Below are 16772 nucleotides of genomic sequence, written 5' to 3'. Positions count from 1 at the left end.
TCCAAAACCCAGACCGAGATTTATGAGGAAACAGTCATCTCAACATTAAATATACCTGAAACCAACATGACATTGTGAATCAACTCTACTTCAATAAAAAAAAATGAAAGGATTTCTCTGGCAGTCCAGTGGTTAGGACTCAGAGCTTTCCCTGTGGCACCTAGGTTCAATTCTTGGTCCCACAAGCCATCCAATGCAATTAAAAAATAAATTAATTTTTTTAAAAAAGAACCCATTCTTTTTTTTTTAAAGAGGGTATTAAATCTTTTATTGATTACACATGATAATGGATGATACACAAGCTTCATTCCCATCTATAACTTTAATTTGGTACCATAATTCAATTTAGATATATTGCATAGGACGTGCCAACAATCATTAATAACCAAAAAAAAAAAAAAAAAACCCTCCATGACTTTGCATGGGTGACCCTTTTAATGGTAAACTCCAGGTCACAACATAGTAACTGTCAGTTCAACCACACCAAGGTTCTGAAGACAACAGCTTCTCCACCAAGCAGGCTGTAAATAAATTTCAACTGAAACCTGGCAGCACCCTGAAGGAATTCTAACTTCACACTGTTGGGGTAGTTTACCAAAATGGCTTCAGGGTAGACTAACTTTACACAGCACATTAAAAAAAAAAAAAAAAAAAAAAAGACATTTATTCAGCATCATGATCAGACTATTACGTTTAGCAATCAACAGCATGGGTGCAAAAAAAAAAAAAAATCTACATTAAAACCCTTTGTTGGAATGCTTTACACTTTCCACAGAACAGAAACTAAAATAAACTGTTATACAATTAGTCACAAGTACAGTCCTCGAGTTTTTTGCCCATGAGTATTGTCTAAAACATGTCTTCTTTGTAGCAGCTAGGCCCTGCCACCACTGTGCTTGGCTGAGTTCACAAATCTGTTGTAACCTGTAGCTTCCCTGTCACTTCTCTGGCTCTCCTCTCCTGCTAAGCTCTGTTTCCTGGCAGTAATTAAAACCTTCTGCCACTGCCATAGCTACTGCTGCTGCTGGAACCAGCACAGCCACCTTGGTTTCGTGGTTTGGCAAAGTATTGGCCTCCACCACCATAGGGGCCAGAACTTCTGCCTCCGAAGTTTCCTCCTCTCATGGAAGAAACTTTGGACCCTTTCATGGGCCCAAAATTTGAAGACTGATTGTTGTAATTGCCAAAATCATTGTAGTTTCCGCCACCTCCAAAACTGCTTCCGTCATTCCCAAATCCATTATGTCCATCTCCACTGCCACCATATCCGCCACCACCACGGCTGCCACCAAAGCCACCTCGACCACTGAAGTTTCCTCCACGACCAAAGTTGTGATTCCCACCAAAACCACCTCCACGACGCCACCAAAGTTTCCAGAACCACTTCGACCTCTCTGGCTGGATGAAGCACTAGCCATCTCTTGCTTAGACAGGGCTTTTCTCACTTGACAGTTGTGGCCATTCACAGTGTGGTATTTCTGAATGACAATCTTGTCTACAGAGTCATGGTCATCAAAGGTTACAAAAGCAAAGCCTCTCTTTTTGCCACTGCCTCGGTCAGTCATGATTTCAATTACTTCAATTTTTCCATACTGTTCAAAATAATCTCAGGTGATGTTCTTCAGTGTCTTCTTTAATGCCACCAACAAAATCTTTGTCACAGTTAAGTGGGCACCAGGTCTTTGAGAATCTTCTCTTGACACTGCCCTCTTTGGTTCCACAACTCTTCCGTCCATGTTGTGTGGCCTTGCATTCATGGCCGCATCCACCTCCTCCACCGTGGCGTATGTGACAAACCCGAAGCCTCTGGAGCGCTTGGTGTTTGGATCCCTCATTACCACACAGTCTGGGAGCATTCCCCATTGCTCAAAATGGCTCCTCAGACTCTCATCAGTTGTTTCAAACCTTAATCCTCCGATGAAGAGCTTCCGCAGCTGTTCGGGCTCTTTGGGGGACTCTGATTTAGACACGATGGCAGTGGAGGCGGGGAAGTCTTCAACGATGCTTTCTCGGCGGCGTCCACGGGCAGAAAAGTCCCATTCTTTCTTCTATGCATGCTCCCCTGTTTATTATGTGTGGCTCTAAAAATTTCTGGCCATATAATTTTTAGATAATTACAACTTCTTTGCCTCATATTGTATAACAATAAAAGATGATCAATGAAAAAAAAAAAAAAAACACTAAATATAAACCTTGCCTGGTATTTAAAATTTATGAAACTCTTGTTACCTATTGACAGAAAAATGTGAAATAATTTCAATATCCAAGGACAGAAAAGTGAGCAACTCAGTTCCAGCATGGGAACAAAGTGATCATGCTTTCATTAAACAGTGCACAGTTTTCAGGGTATGACAATGCCAACTACAGCATCAGTATTTTCTTCCCATTTTTCCTCAAGGAATGTATTTTTTACAGTTGGAAGGAAAAGTTGTATAGCAGGCATTCTTGTGGGAGTTTTGTTTTGAGAACCCCTCAAAAAAATGTCTTATGCCTTCCATTCCTGACTGCTCCTGGTGTCATCGTAAACACGTATGGCTGGGAGTGAAACACCAGACTCAGGCAAACATTTAAAGTTTGCCTTTAAATGGGGAATTTTTCCCAGGAGACAAGCTTCTGGCTCCCACAGAACCACATGTGGCTCATTAGCCAAAACTCAACTGAGTGTTCAGCATCTCTGCCTGGCTGCTGAAATGGAATTTGTAAACTCAGATTTATTCCAGCAGTGAAGTACTTTCACAGCCCTAAGGTCAGAGGTGTGAGTCAGAGGCCTGCTCCAGCCCAAAACTATTCCAAAAACAAGGGGGAGACGGTTAGAGAAATGATGCTGGTTTAAACTGTAGGCATCACCTGGCATCTAGAGACTAAAAAATTCAAAGCAAACCACTAAAAATATACAAACTCAGTCTTCACTTTTTTGTAGGCAAATCTCTGTAACTAAATTCATAAAGGCTTGATCAGCATCTTCTATGAAGCTTAGATTTCCGGGCACCTAAAGACATGAAGCTGAAACTCCAATACTTTGGCCACCTCATGCAAAGAGTTGACTCATTAGAAAAGACCCTAATGCTGGGAGGGATTGGGGGCAGGAGGAGAAGGTGACAACAGAGGATGAGATGGCTGGGTGGCATCACCGACTCGATGGACATGAGTCTGAGTAAACTCCAGGAGTTTGTGATGGACAGGGAGGACTGGCATGCTGCGATTCATGGGGTCGCAAAGAGTCAGACACGACTGAGCGACTAAGCTGAACTGAACTGAAAGACCATGTTAAACATCCTCCTGAGCCCCCACTATTCCAAACATACTCTTTTTTTCCTAATGGACCAGGTTTTTTCAGAAGGTAGTATTCCTTGCATTCAACAGTATCTCGAGAACCCACTATAGAGGGACAAAATCTGCCAACCCAAAAGGCCTCTCTGGCCTATGGATTCTTTCCAGCTGAAAACAATCAATGCCCAAAAGACTCATGAAGAAACTTTGACCTTCTCCCTAGCTGACTGAAGAATTTAGATAGAAGGCCTGTACCCAGAACATAGCTATCTCTGGTTATCTGCAAGGAATGCAGCTACGTGTGGTCAGGGAACAGGGCCTGGGGCAGAGTCCACGCTGCATCCCACTGCATCTGCCTGGCTCAGCAAACGTTTTACTCACCAAACCTTTGTTTTTCCCTCTTCTTGTGAACTCCCATTCTTGCCTTTAAAGTCCCAAACCCCCACCTCCATATCCTCTTTTGTCTTCAGCTGAAGATTTAAAGGACCCATGAATACATGTTATTAAACTTTTAATTTTCTCCTGTTAACCTGTTTCCTATCGATTTAATTCTTGGACCAGGCAGAACCTAGAAAGGTAGAGAAATATTTCTTCCTCCCCAATATCACAAAGTGCTAGGCACGGATGCCTACAAACGTTATGTCCCATACCTGCTTCCGTCTGGCAGGAAAAGAGACTGGAAGCCAGAACTGGCAAAACTGCATGCCATAAATTATGCAAAAGAACCTTAGCCTGATTCTATTTTACTTTTTAAACAAAATAAATACTAAGTGTTAGTTAAGAGAGTTTCAAAAACTCTTTGCCAGGATGCCTGGCACCCAAAACAAGACAGAAAATATTTTCCACACTTCTCTGCCCCTTGCAGTCCACCCCACACCCCTCCCAAAGGCAACGTGATTTTGATCGTTATAGTTTTACAGATTCTGAAATTTCACATAAATAGAATCGATCTGAGTCTAGCTTCTTTCATTCAGGTTAACATTTTTTTTTTAATGATCAATGCTCAACTTGTAAAACCTATTTCTTTCTTTATTTGGCTGCCAGGCCTCAGCGGTCACCCGGCAGCCCCGCTGTGTCCCGCGGATCTTCACGGTGACACAAGGACTCTGCAGTCGCGGCGCGGACGGAGCTGCTCTGCGGTGGAAGCTCAGATTCCAGACCAAGGACTGAACCGCAGCCCCCGCGCTGCAGGGCAGACTCTTAACCACGAGGCCACCCGGAAGTCCCCAGCCTCACATTTTTGGGGGCTTCTTTTTCCCTTCATCTTTTGGCTGTGCTGGGCCTCCACCGCCGCCCACGGCTCCTCTCCAGCTGGGCTGAGCGGAAGGTACTCCGAAGTTGCGGAGCTGGGCCTTTCACGCAGCTTCTCCTACTGCGGAGCGCGGGCTCCAGGGCACCACCAGCCTCACGTTTTTCAGATTCGTCCGTGTCGCTGCGGTGTACTCGTGATCTGTTCCCTATGATGACGGAGCGGTGTTTCACTGTGTGGATGCCCCGGTTTACTCAGTCACTCACCTGCGGACGGATGCTGGCACTTTCCAACACTGTCACAGCCATCTGTGCTACTGCAACAAGGCTGAGTTTCATCTGTTTTGCTTCATCTCTTTGATTTATATTTGTCTGAGTTTTTAATATATGGGGCACGGAGATGCAGAGTATAACTGGTTTGCAAAAAAGACAGATTGCAGAAAAGGCAAAATATTGAGAACCAAGGGTGTGATGTCAGGCGTGACACCCTGCGATGTCAGGATCAAGTACAGATTCGTGCAGAAGAGACCCGGGCGACTGGGCCAGGAGGAGAGGCCGTAAAGACAGGCGACCTACGGAGCCGCGGCTCTGTGAGGACAGCCCAAAGGATCGTGAGTGTGACTGCAGGTTCCTCCCAGCTTCAGCAAGGTGGTTGCAAAGCACACCTATTCTGGAGGCAGAAAGACCTGGCCTCACACGCCCTCTCTTGCTAATAACCCTGTGTGTGCACGCTCAGTCACTCAGTCGTGTCTCTGCAACACCATGAACCATAGCCCGCCAGGCTCCTCTGTCCATGGGATTTCCCAGGCAAGAGTACTGGAGTGGGTTGCCATTTCCTCCTCCAGGGGATCTTCCCAACCCAGGGATCGAACCCATATCTCCTGCATTGGTGGTGGATTCTTTACCAGTGGGCCACCTGGGATGTCCATAGGCTGCAGCAAGTTAATCATACTCCCTAAAATTATTTTCTTCATCTGTAAAATGGAGAAAATACCACCCATTTCAAAGACTTGAAGAACGACTGGAAATATATCATGAAAGTCACGCAAACAGAAGAATGCTTAGCAAAAAACAGGAACCCCTCTTGGTGCCGGGATCAATTTAAATGCAGTTGTTTCAAACAGGGCCTGGAGTCTACATACCACCATCACCAGGAACCCTGCAGGGCCTCTGCAAACCTCTGCAGCTTCAGAAGCTGTAGATCTGCCTCTAATAGTGAATTTTTGAACCCATTTTTGATGCAAGTTAACCAGTTTTCCCTGGAGAAGATTTTTAGGGAGATAACAAGAAGAGTAACCGCGAGTGGACAGGATGAGGTTTGGAGCAGCCAGAGAACCTGAATCGTGGCTGCAGCTCGCAGCATGCCCTGCTCACAGGCTCCCGCTGCCATGGAAACAAGGCTGATGACCCGGCTCCAGGCGCGGTGCAACCCACAGCAATCACACGCCCGCCGCTGCAAAATGCGGCCTGCCACAAAGACCACAGCAACGCTTCTGAGAACAGAACCTTCTGTCCACGTGAACCTTTTCAGAAATCCATTTCTTGATAATGAAATTTATAAACAACAACTTCCTGTGCCTTTTCTCAACAGGAATGAAAAATAAATGAAAGTATTAGATGGTGATATATACCCTCCAAGGGACCTCTGGTGGACATAATGTAACTTCATATAAAGTAAACCTTTTTAAAGGAAATTCATTAATTCAACAGAAGAAATACAAAGCTTATTTTCTAGAGGCTGACCTTTTTTAAGGTATAAGCAAAATATACTGACTTTCACAGTAAAGGCAGATTTTTGTCTGACTTCATACAATTTTTTCATTTTTTTTTTAATTGATAGCTTTTTTGAGGTATTGCTGATGAACTAGATTATTCAAGTTACAGGTATACAACATAGTGATTCACAATTTTTAAAGGTTATATTCCATTTATCGTTATTGTAAAATACTGGCAACATTCACTGGGCTGTACCATATACCCTGGTTGCTTTTCTGCCTCATACACAATAGTTTGTAACTCTTCATCTCCTACCCCATCTTGTCCCTCCCCACTTCCCTCTCCCACCGCTGGTTTGTCCTCTATAGCTATACAACTTTTTAATTCTGTTCTTGAGATGGGGTCTGCGTGACTCATTCTTTCTGCGGTCTGTCTCTTTGCTGAGAGATCCAGACTTAATTTACTTTAGCAGGTCATCCAGAACAGGCCTTAAGTGTATATGTGCTCAACTGACTCTGAACATGGACCCTCTCTCTTTTATCCTCTCCCAAGCCTCATGAATATTCACTAGCTAAATATATGTGAAATCTGAGATAGCTTAATTATAATAACTGAGGATACAGCCCTTGAGAAGACCCAAGAGCTATATAAACATGGCCACCAAAATTGAAATGTCACATATATTAGGTCTGGAGTTCCACAAACCAACTGTCAAAAAATACTTCTGAGCCATAAATATTTTTAGTGATAAATGAAATGACTTCATAGTTCTAAGATAAATTTGTTAAATCTAAAAATACTTCTCAGTCAAAACTGTATGTGGGAAAGGTATTTAAATTAAGACATATGTTCTTGATTTTACAAGTCCTGAATAATTTCAGCTAGTTACAAGTTATTTAGAGTCTGGGTTCTTTTCAGAATCTGAAAGGATCAGATAGGAAATAGGATTATAAAGTACACATGATGAGATCAGACTTTTTAGTTCACTAATTTCTGGTAATACTAACCAACGCCTATTTTTTTCAGCTACAAAGTGTGCCCAAGAACTACAGAAAATATCCCCAAAAGCATTAAATATGCAAGTGCGAAGGAGAGGCTAACTGGAGCTTTTGATACAGGGAAGGTGCAGGGTGTGATATGAGTGTGCAAAACACAGCTCTTGACATCAAGGCACTTTGTGTCTATGGAGGAAATAAACCAAACCTGGACACAGAATGGGAAGCCTATCGACCATAAGTAGGCAGGAGGAGCAGGGGACGACAGAGGATGAGATGGCTGGATGGCATCACTGTCTCGACGGACATGAGTTTGGGTAAACTCTGGGAGTTGGTGATGGACAGGGAGGCCTGGCGTGCTGCAGTCCATGGGGTCACAAAGAGTCGGACACGACTCAGCGACTGAACTGAACTGAACTGACTGACTGTAAGTAGGAGGGGAATCAGACGCAGGAGGCCGGCCTCATCCTGAGCATCTGTGAAGACCCATGGGCCCCGGGGCAGACAGCCTCCTGGGCAGAAGGACCACAGCAGAAGCTGCCGGGGTGGAGCAGATGGGTGCTGGGAACGAGCATGAGTGGGGCCACCTGCACCCCAGATGTCCTGGCATGTGGCTTTCCCACGTTATACACACCCCAACTTTGTAAGGTAGGTACGGACTCACAGTTAAAGATGGAATCACTGAGACCCCAACAGATGACAGTGGTTTATCCAGGCCCACCTGGCCAGTCATCAGCTTTACCCATCTCTGGATCACCAAACCCCATATTCTGCTAAAACTATCAGGAAAGAGGCTGACTGAGACTGAAAAATTTAAGAACGATGAAATTTTAGTAAGTGCTGGAGACGGGATGGAGAAAAGAGAATCCTCTTCCACTGCTGGTGGGAATGTGAAGCGGTGCAACTGCTATGGGAAACTGCACGGAGGGTCCTTTAAACACTAAAAACAGAACTACCACATGATCCAGCAACCCCACTCCTGGGCATACACCACACAAAACTATAACTCAGAAAGATACACGCACACCTCGGTTCACAGCAGTACTCTTTACAACAGCCAAGGCACAGAAACACCCTAAACGTCCTTCCACAGCTGGATGCATGAAGAGGATGTGGCATAAAAACAGAAACACAAGGTCCTACTACTCGGCCATGAAAAAAGAATAAAATAATGCCACTGGCAGCAACGTGGATGTACCTAGAGACTATCATACTAAGTGAAATAATCAGAAAGAGAAAGACGATTACAAAATGGTATCATTTATATGTGGAACGTAAGACACCAATGAACATAGCTACAAAACAGAAGACATAAAGAACAGCCTTGAGGTTGCCAAAGGGGTGGGGAGGGGGAAGGCCTGGAGTTTGATTTGCACTTTTGCCTTGTTTTTTTTGTTTGTGTGTGTGTGTGTGTGTGGGGGGGGGGGGGGGGGCAGGGTCATGCCAAGCAGCTTTGAGATCTCAGTTCCCTAACCAGGGGCTGAACTGGGGGCCAAGCAACAAGAGTGCTGAGTCCTGATCACTGCACTGCCAGGGAAGCTGGGGTTACATACAGGATGGATGAGCAGCCAGGACTACTGTGTAGCACAGGGAACTATGTTCAATATCCTGTGACAGGCCATAATGGAAAAGAATGTGAAAAAGAGCATATATATGTATACATGTACCGAGCCACTTGGCTCTACAACAGAAATTAATGCAACACTGGAGATCAACTACACTCCAACAAAAATTTTTTTAAAGAGGAACACTGACATTTTCACACACCATAAAATCAAGTGTCATAAAATAGTATTTTGAAAAGTATACATCGGTTCTCCTTTGCCTCTAGACACAAAGAGATCATCACCCTAAAAAAAATCACAGAAATGTTACCACAAGATGGAGAATCATTTCAGCTGATAACACTGGGACTGTTCAGCAGAACCATGTAACTCTGCTAGCCAGGATACTATCGAGAGAGAAATTTACAAATTGCTTTATTCCTTTCCCTCATCAGGAGTTCATGGGACGCTCCTCTAGGGAAGAAAACACACCCTTTCAGCCTGACATCAAAGCCACAGGACCAGCTACGGGAGCGCGGTATAGGCTTCGGACAGGCAGCCTGTGGGAGAGGAAGGAGCCAGGGGCCGGACCAAGGGTCAGAGGATGCCCCTGCCCAGGCCGCGACGACGGGAGAGGTGAGAAGTGGCGTGGAGGCAGAAGGCGGCTCCAGGCCTCCCCTCCTGTTACCTTGGTCCCTCCCGGCAGCCTGAATGCGGCAGGACCTACGAGCCTGGCCGGGGCCAGAGGTCCCCCGGGGCTCTGAACGAGGCGGCGGGGCAGGTCACCTGGGCAGACCTGCCACTGGCTGCAGCCCCCGCAGGACCGCAGGGACAGTCAAGGAAGGGAAGGACACGGCCTGAGCCACACACGAGCCCCGAGTCCATGTGACTGACTTGGAATCAGCAGCCGCCAGGGCCACTGAGGGGAGTGAGCACGCAGGGGGACCAGCATCTCCCCCCGAGGGCGCCGTCTCGGAAGCCGGCTCCGTCCCCCAGATGCCGGGGGCAGGGCGGGGCGGGCAGCGGCCGGACCGGGGCACGCGGGACCACAGAGGCTTTCACACGGCCGCGCACACTACGTCTGGGAACAGGCACAACTGTGCACATTTCCTCCACCAGTCAGAGGCTGGGGCTCACCGAAGACACCAGAGAAGCTGGGAACCGAAACAAACCACTTCCATCCTGTTTTATGTTCTTTTCCATTATGGTTCATCAAAGAACGCCGAATACAACTGTTTGTGCTACACAGTAAGGCCTTGTTTATCCATCCTACATGTCACAGCTTCCGTCTGCTAACCCCAAACTCCCGGTCCAGCCCTCCCCACCCACCCCTCCTCCTTGGCAACCACCAGTCTGCTCTCTGTGTCCAAGTTCTGTTTCTATTTCACAGGTAAGTCCATCTGTGGCTAATTTCAGATCCCACATATAAGAGTTATAGGGTCTTTGTCTTCCTCTTTCCGAGTTACTTCACTTAGCATGACACCCTCCAGTTGCATCCATGGTGCTGCAAGTGGCATTATTTCCATCTTTTTCATGGCTGAGCAATGTTCTAGTGTGTGTGTGTCTGTCTGTCTGTCTGTGTCTGTGTGTGTGTGTCTGTGTCTGCATGTGTGTGTCTGTGTGTGTGTCTGTGTCTGTGTGTGTGTGCGTCTGTCTGTGTGTGTGTGTGTGTGTCTGTGTCTGCGTGTGTCTGTCTCCGTGTGTCTGTGTCTGCATGTGTGTGTCTGTGTGTATGTCTGTGTCTGCGTGTGTGTCTGCATGTGTGCCTGTGTGTGTGTGTCTGTGTGTGTGTGTCTGTGTCTGTGTGTGTCTTTGTGTCTGTGTCTATCTGTGTGTGTCTGTGTGTGTGTCTGTGTGTGTGTGTCTGTGTATTTGTGTGTGTCTGTGTGTCTATGTGTGTCTGTGTGTCTGTGTCTGTCTTTGTGTGTGTGTGTGTGTGTCTTTGTGTGTGTCTTTGTGTGTCTGTGTGTGTGTGTCTCTGTGTGTCTGTGTGTGTCTGTCTATCTGTGTGTGTGTCTGTGTGTCTGTGTGCGTGTGTCTGTCTGTGTCTGTGTCTGTGTGTGTCTATCTGTGTGTGTGTCTGTGTGTGTGTCTGTGTGTGTCTGTGTCTGTGTGTCTGTGTCTGTGTGTGTCTATCTGTGTGTGTCTATCTGTGTGTGTGTCTGCGTGTGTCTGTATGTGTGTGTGTCTGTGTGTGTATCTGCGTGTGTCTGTGTGTGTGTGTCTGTCTGTGTGTGTGTGTGTGTGTGTGTCTGTGTGTATGTCTGTGTGTGTATCTGCATGTGTCTGTGTGTCTGTGTGTGTGTATCTGCGTGTGTGTGTCTCTGTGTGTGTATCTGCGTGTGTCTGTGTGTGTGTGTGTCTGTCTGTGTGTGTGTCTGTCTTTGTGTGTGTGTGTGTCTGTGTGTGTCTTTGTGTCTTTGTGTGTGTCTGTGTGTGTCTGTGTGTGCGTGTCTGTGTGTGTCTGTGTGTGTGTACACGTACACATCTTCCTTAGCCACTCATCTGTCGATGGACATTTAGTTGTTTCTACATCCTGGGTATTGTGAACAGTGCTGGTATGAACACAGGGGTACATGGATCTTTCTGAATTACCGTTTTGTCCAGATATACGCTCAGGGGTGAGATCGCTGGGTCATATAGTAGCTCTGTTTTTGGTTTTCTGAGGAACCTCCATACTGTTTTCCACAGTGGCTGCGCCGACTCCCACTCCCACCAATTGCGTCAGAGGCTTCCCTTTCAAAAGAAAATATTTTCTACGCATTTCCAAGTTTAATTATAAATCAAATCTTTCCACCCTGCTACACAGGCAGAAAAGTCGCTTTTTACAAGAACCACAATGAGTCATGCTATTTTCTCAAGAGAAGTCCTAAGAGAAAAATTCTGCAGCCACTGTACGTGGTCTGGGGAAGAATCAATGTCTCACAACTACTTCAGTCTTGAGCCAGAAATGGCTAAAATACACCTTCAGACTGTTTCTACTCTAAAACAAAGGGGGGAAATCCTTCTAGGGAGGAAAATAGGAAAAAAAAGAAGAGTCTACTTTCAGAAAAGCAGACCCTCAAACAAAATGCAACTCTGAAGCACTGCAAGACAGTGACAGGCAGGGCTACTAGGATTGCTCTTTCTCAGGAAAGGCTTTGGGGGTCGACCTAAGACAGTGGCCGTCTGTACACAGCCGTGAGCAGTCAGTCAGTAAACGTCAGACGTCCCTACAAACCCAAGGGTTTATAAGGACTGGTAGGGGAGCAAGGCTGACAGCCTCATGTGAACACAACTGTAAATCAGCAAAATGTTTTCTGATCGTTTTCCACGTTGCAACGTATCAGGTAGGAAGATTAGACAGTCCTTCCCAAATTGACAGCGTGTAGCAGAGCCTGCTGGTGATTCTCTTCCTTCGTAACAGAAACTCTGATTCTGATGAGTCTCATTGTTGCTTGGGAGAAAAAAACCACAGTTTCTAGCCTTGCTTCGCAGGTATGGCCAAATGATAGTGTTCTGGCCAACAAAATGAAAGCAAAAGAGTGCTGTGGCAACTTCTAGGAATTTTCTATGAAAGATGCCTGGTTCCCCTGTATCCCTTCTTCCCTCTTTCTTCCTTCCTTTCTGTTGGCTGACCTGATGGATAAAGTTCAAGCAACATCCTGAACCACAAGGCAGCTCCCTAAGTCTGGGCTGTTGACAATGGTGATGTTTCTAGTATTGGTGCAGAGACAGTCTGGGTTCCACATAAGAGAGGAGTAAACGACATTCCTTTTAAGGCCCTCTTATTTTGTTTTCATTTGCAATACAGCATTATTATTGGCTGATTCTAATCCTACCCAAGATTCAGTTTCCCAGCAAATCTGCTACTGAGAACTCTTTGAAATGGAAAATCTCCTAGGAAAGAAATAGACACCATTTACAAAGTGCAAAGCAAAGAATTCAGTATCTAAGGGAAATAAGTCAGAAAGAGAAAAACAACCCCTATATGATATCACTTATAGGTGGAATCTAGAAGAAGACACAAAGAGCCTATCTCCAAAACAGACACCCAGACAGAACAGAATGGGGGCTGGGGGATGGTATGTGGATGGACTCAGGGTGTGGGGTTAACAGATGCAAAGGATTACATGAGGAATGGACAAAACCTTGGTCCTACGGTAGAGCACAAGAACTACATTCAGTATCTTGTGATAAACCATAAACTGGATCACTTTCCTGTACAGCAGAAATAAACACAATATTGTAAACCAACTATACTTCAACTAAAATTCAGTATAATCAAGCCAACACAACTCTCCACGCACCCTTCCCCCAAGAGAAATGGCTCCCTTGACTTTTAGCTGGGGGCAGGGTCACCAGCAAGTTCACCCTCCCGGCGTCCCTGAGCTCCACGTGGCATGTTCCAGCCAAGTTCTCGCCCCCGACGTCAGCAGCAGTGACTGGGCTGCTTCTGGGGCGTGTCCTTCAGGAGGAGCCGGTGTCTTTCTGTCCATCCCTGGTCCAGACGGCTGGCAGCAGCTGTGGTGGGCAAACAGGTCAGAACCACAAGAGGGTGAAAACCTCTGAAAGGAGGCAAGGAGACGACAAAGGTCCCCGTCCGCGTCCCTGGGGCTGGGTGACAACACTGCAGCATGGAGCTGCCACCTTTACAGTGACTAGGACGACTTTGCGGTCTACACTGCATTTTATACCATCAACGACAGGCGTGCCTTCTTCATCCACGAGTGTCTATGAACGTCAGCAACTCCCAGCGGACTACAATCCCTCCGTCACCGTGCTGCCCCTTCTGGTCTGGTGCACTGAGGGCTTCTGAGCCCGGACGATAAGGACGCCGACAGCCCAGAACCTGCAGCCTGAAAACAGAGTTCCAGACGCGAACGCGACTGGGGCCCCCCTATCGCGGCTACCTTCCCCCGAGACCCCACCGAGACCACGGGAAGCGGCCACTCCCCGCCTCCCCATCAGCTGTGCACACGAGCAGAGCAAACCCCACGAACCCAACAGCATCACAGAACTGTATCACACCGGATGCATCCTTCTTCTTTTTTAAACAATTAATGGACAACAGAACTTTTACCTCCTCAAACCCACACAAAGCAAAGCATGTAAAAAGAGCACTGGTTTCTTTATGCTTCCACAAAACAAGAAAGCAAACTCTGAGTGCATGTAGTTTCACAGGAAGCTGGAAGTCTGATCATCTCAGAACACATTCAGGCGGAGTCCCTGGCAGCCCAGCGGTCAGAATCTGCCTTCCAGCGCGGGCACGGGGCTGCGAGCTCATGAAGAACTCGGACCCCGCGGCAGGGCTGCTCAGCCTCTGCCCCGAGACAGAGAGCCCACGCGCCACAACCAGCCTCAATGCAGCCCAAGAGAAATTAAATAAGTGCAGAAAAAAATTAATTCAAAACCACACGTGACTGAAATATTTCCCTAGAGAAGAAAACTTTAATATCAAAATCTATGAATGCAGAATTCACAAAACAAGGGTGTCGGAAATGGAGTTAAAATCAGGTTCCACAACCTACCGGCTGTGTGACCTGGGGAAGTGACTTTACTGTCCCTGAGTCCTGATTCACTCGGGTCTGCAAGATGGAACCAAGCGCCAACAGAGGCCAAGACCGAACCACACTCGACCTGCGACTGCTGGCCCCTCTTCCACTCATGGATCAATTCATGGACCACCTGGTCACTGTAATGACCAGGCACACTGCCCGAACTCGTCACAGCTTCCTTCCCAGATCACAAGAGTCCATTTCGCTTCCAAAACGCTACATCCAACTGTGCTTGGATTTTAACAAATGGAGAATATAGGCAATGTTTAGTCAAACAGAAAATCACAGGTTCTCTTTGACCAAGGGGTGCTAGAATCAGACCATCTGGGGAGCTGCTGCAGACGGAGGGCACACAATGTATAGTGTACACATCGCATATAGTGTACACTGTACATACTGTGTATGTACACACTGCATATAGTGTATACACTGTGTATAGTGTACACACCGTGTATAGTGTACACTGTACATACTGTGTATGTACACATCACATATAGTGTGTACACTGTGTATAGTGTACACACCGTGTATAATATACACTGTACATACTGTGTATGTACACACCATGTATAGTGTACACACCGTGTATAGTGTACACTGTACATACTGTGTATGTACACACCACGTATAGTGTATACATAGTTTATAGTGCACGCACCATAGTGTACACTATACATACTGTGTATGTACACACCACGTACACTGTATACACTGTATAGTGTACACTGTACATACTGTGTATGTACACACCACGTATAGTGTGTACACTGTGTATAGTGTACACACCGTGTATAATGTACACTGTACATACTGTGTATGTACACACCACGTATAGTGTACACCACGTATAGTGTATACACTGTGTATAGTGTACACACTGCGTATAGTGTACACTGTACATACTGTGTATGTACACACCACGTATAGTGTATACATAGTTTATAGTGCATGCACCACATATAGTGTACACTGTACATACTGTGTATGTACACACCACACACACTCCCAAGAAAAAGCAACACACAGCATCCTCTCTACTGCCTTCCTCTTTCCACCACGGTCAGGCCACCACTGTGTCACGGCAGACGGGTGTGGTCCTCAAGGGGCCCAGGTGCCTTCTGCTGGACAGACCAGAGACAGCAAGGCGGGCGGCTAGGACCAGCACGCCTCTCCCATGAGGTGGGGACTCACCCTTCTCCCAGGCGACCACCTACACACAGCAACTGAGATGGGAATGGCTCACTGAGTGACTAGCACTTCTGCTACTGAGGGGGATAAACTGGGCGTCTGGGATTAACATATCCACACTCCTATATATAAAATAGACAACCAGTGAGGACCTACTGAATGAATAGCACAGGCACTCTGCTCACCTAAACTGAAAAACAATTTGCAAAAGAATGGACACTCGTATATGTATAACTGCATCACTGTGCTATACACTTGAAACTAACAAAACACTGTAAATCAACTAGAGTCCAATATAAAATAAAAACTAAAAAAAAATTTTTAATTAAATTAAAAAAATTTTAAGAGTTGTGTTTGTGGTCTGTGAAACATCATTTAAAGGAGCTTTATTACCTAATTTAAAACAAATCTCACCTGCAAGAGGACTATGCATTTAGCTACCCATGAAAACTTTTTAAAGAACCTTTTACTACAGAAAAATCTAAAAAACACACTGGGAAGAGTAAAATCAGCTGCTACATATGGATGCATACACATATCATCACCAGCTTCACCGATTATCAGTAGGGACTTCCCTGGTTAATAAGTCAGTGGTTAAGAACCCAGCTGGCCATGCAGGGGACGCAGCTTCGATCCCTGCTCCGGGAACTAAGATCCCACAAGCCGCGGAGCAACTGAGCCTGAGCCACAGCTAGTGAATCCACGCGCCGCCCCGCATGACCCAACGATGATCCCACGTGCTGCAAGTAAGACCCGACACAGCCAGATGAACTAATCAACGAGAAACAGGAGGGGGCGGGAGGTTTAAAGAGGAGGGGACACATGTATACTTACGGCTGTTTCACCCTGTTGTAAGGCAGAAACACCAATACAACACTGTAAAGCAATTATCCTCCAAGTAAAAACAAATTTTTTACAAAATCATCAACACACAGACATCCCTGGTCCATAAAATCCCACCCAGTCTTTCTCCCAGAAATTGTGTCAATAAATCTCAGAAAGCATGCTACTTCATTCAGTAACCATTCAGCACGTGTAAGGATTTCCTTAATATCATGAAATACAGTGTTCGGATTCCGCAGACCACCCATAAGTGTCTTTTCGGCTCCTTGCCCATGAGCCAACGCCCTGCAGTGTGGGTACCTCCCTCAGCCATGGGGTCCCTCCCCGCCTCTCTCCATCTTCACTTCCTTGCAATTTATCTGCTGAAGTAACGGGATCCTTTGTGCTGGGGTCTCCCAAAGGTGACCTCTGAGGACTGCATTCCCACAGCG

General features: G+C 46.2%; 1 protein-coding gene and 1 pseudogene across 11 annotated transcripts in view; both read right to left on the bottom strand.

Annotated features, from left to right (window-relative positions):
* The window catches only part of DST (dystonin), a 517500-nt gene that overhangs the window by 313457 nt on the left and 187271 nt on the right, over nucleotides 1-16772 (bottom strand). The window lies entirely within an intron of this gene.
* On the bottom strand, nucleotides 643-4827 carry LOC133059968 (heterogeneous nuclear ribonucleoprotein A1-like; annotated as a pseudogene).

Source organism: Dama dama, chromosome 7 (genome assembly GCF_033118175.1).
Source record: "Dama dama isolate Ldn47 chromosome 7, ASM3311817v1, whole genome shotgun sequence".
Classification (NCBI taxonomy): domain Eukaryota; kingdom Metazoa; phylum Chordata; class Mammalia; order Artiodactyla; family Cervidae; genus Dama; species Dama dama.
Note: the sequence above shows the minus strand (reverse complement) of the source record. Positions and strands in the feature narration are given on the sequence as shown.